Source organism: Hyla sarda, unplaced genomic scaffold (genome assembly GCF_029499605.1).
Source record: "Hyla sarda isolate aHylSar1 unplaced genomic scaffold, aHylSar1.hap1 scaffold_615, whole genome shotgun sequence".
In the NCBI taxonomy this organism is placed as follows: Eukaryota; Metazoa; Chordata; class Amphibia; order Anura; family Hylidae; genus Hyla; species Hyla sarda.
In genome coordinates, this window is record NW_026610630.1 from 1,066 (window position 1) to 2,564 (window position 1,499).

A 1,499-nucleotide genomic window follows, 5' to 3' on the forward strand; every position below is an offset into this window, starting at 1 on the left:
CAGCTGCCTATCATGTCATGCCCTACCTGCACAGGTGTGCTGGCTACTCAAATGATCCAATTAAGGAGGCCATTTAGTCAGCAGCAGCAGAAGTCCTGTGCCTGGACGCTCCAACAGCGGCCAGACACAAGCAGAAGCAGAAGCAGCAGAAGCAGCAGCAGCACCACCTTTTGTTTTTTGGCTGCAGCAGCAGCAAGGCCCACAGGGCTGGCTAGCTGGCTAGCCAGCAAGCAGGTAGCAATGAAAGTAGGAATCTTTCTTTTTAACCCTGTAAGGGGGTGGTGCACTGTACCCGAAGATACTGCCATATCGGGTCAATGCATAGGGCGACGGAAGCAAGCTTCGAAATCGGCCCCCGTTCTCAAAAATCCATTTAATATATGGTCCCCAGATAGGGGACGTATCAGATATTAAACTGATAAGAACAGATACTACACTTGATCTTAGCCAAAAGGCCGAGAAGCGATAACCGTGAAAGGGGCGGGCCCAACAAGGTGCCCTTCATGGGCACTATCACTGCTTGCTGTCAGGGAGGCTGCCAGACAATTTTCCATGCACACTCTGGGCTGGGGGGCAGTCAACCACCAGTACACACAGCAGAACCTAAACCCATACCATTATTGCTAAGCAGCAAGACAGGGGCCCATTGCACTCCCACGGGGCCTTTTTAAATGCAATCCATAACCCGGATTTGCCAGGAACCCTTCTTACTCCTCCTACTTGCATGTGACACTGGGCTTAGGATCTGCATAGGAAACACACACACAAGCACACACCTACTTTTGTTGCCTGCAGATGCCTCCTTGGCTGTCCCCAAACGGTATCAAACCAACACCCACGGGAAGCTGTAAGCATAGAGGACATGCCTGCACCCCATTGGACTTACCTGTGTGGGTTAAACCCGGGTTATTTGACAACCTATGGCGGTGATGGTTCTGCTCAGGCAGAGCAGTGCTGATGCTCCTCATAAAGCTGTCGCTGCTGTGAAGGTTCTAGGTGACATCACAAATCCCTATGGTTACATACACAACAAAGCTGGGTTGTTGTTGTTTACACTCTGCAAGGCCTGTGGAAGTGAGTGACATCATAGCACTGTAGTTCTGAGGGTTCTAGATGGATGCAACAATCTCCTGTTGCTTCTATGAAGGCCATAATAGACGACATCACCAAACAGCTCCATAGTCACATACACAGCAAAGGAGAGATGTTGTTTACACCTAGTGATGTCAGTGGTATTGAGTGACATCACAGCACAGTGCTAAGGCTCCTGGGCCTGGACACAGCAGCGGCTGCAATATCTCAACGGAGAATACGTTTATATATATGTGTGTGTGTGCGCGTATATATATATATATATATATATATATATATATATATATATATATATTTCTCCGCCGAAATCACTTTTAAACCCATTTCCACCTTTTTTTCCCTTCTCTTCCTCTTACTTTTTTTTCACGTTTTTTTACGTTTTTCTCCTTTTCGCCTCTTTTCTGGGC

General features: G+C 47.6%; 1 non-coding gene across 1 annotated transcript; it reads right to left on the minus strand.

Annotated features, from left to right (window-relative positions):
• Positions 1 to 276: 276 nt before the first annotated feature.
• On the minus strand, positions 277 to 467 carry LOC130341259 (U2 spliceosomal RNA). Its single transcript, XR_008881230.1, has one exon. It is a non-coding gene; the product is annotated as a U2 spliceosomal RNA (small nuclear RNA).
• Between the last annotated feature and the right edge of the window lie 1,032 nt (positions 468 to 1,499).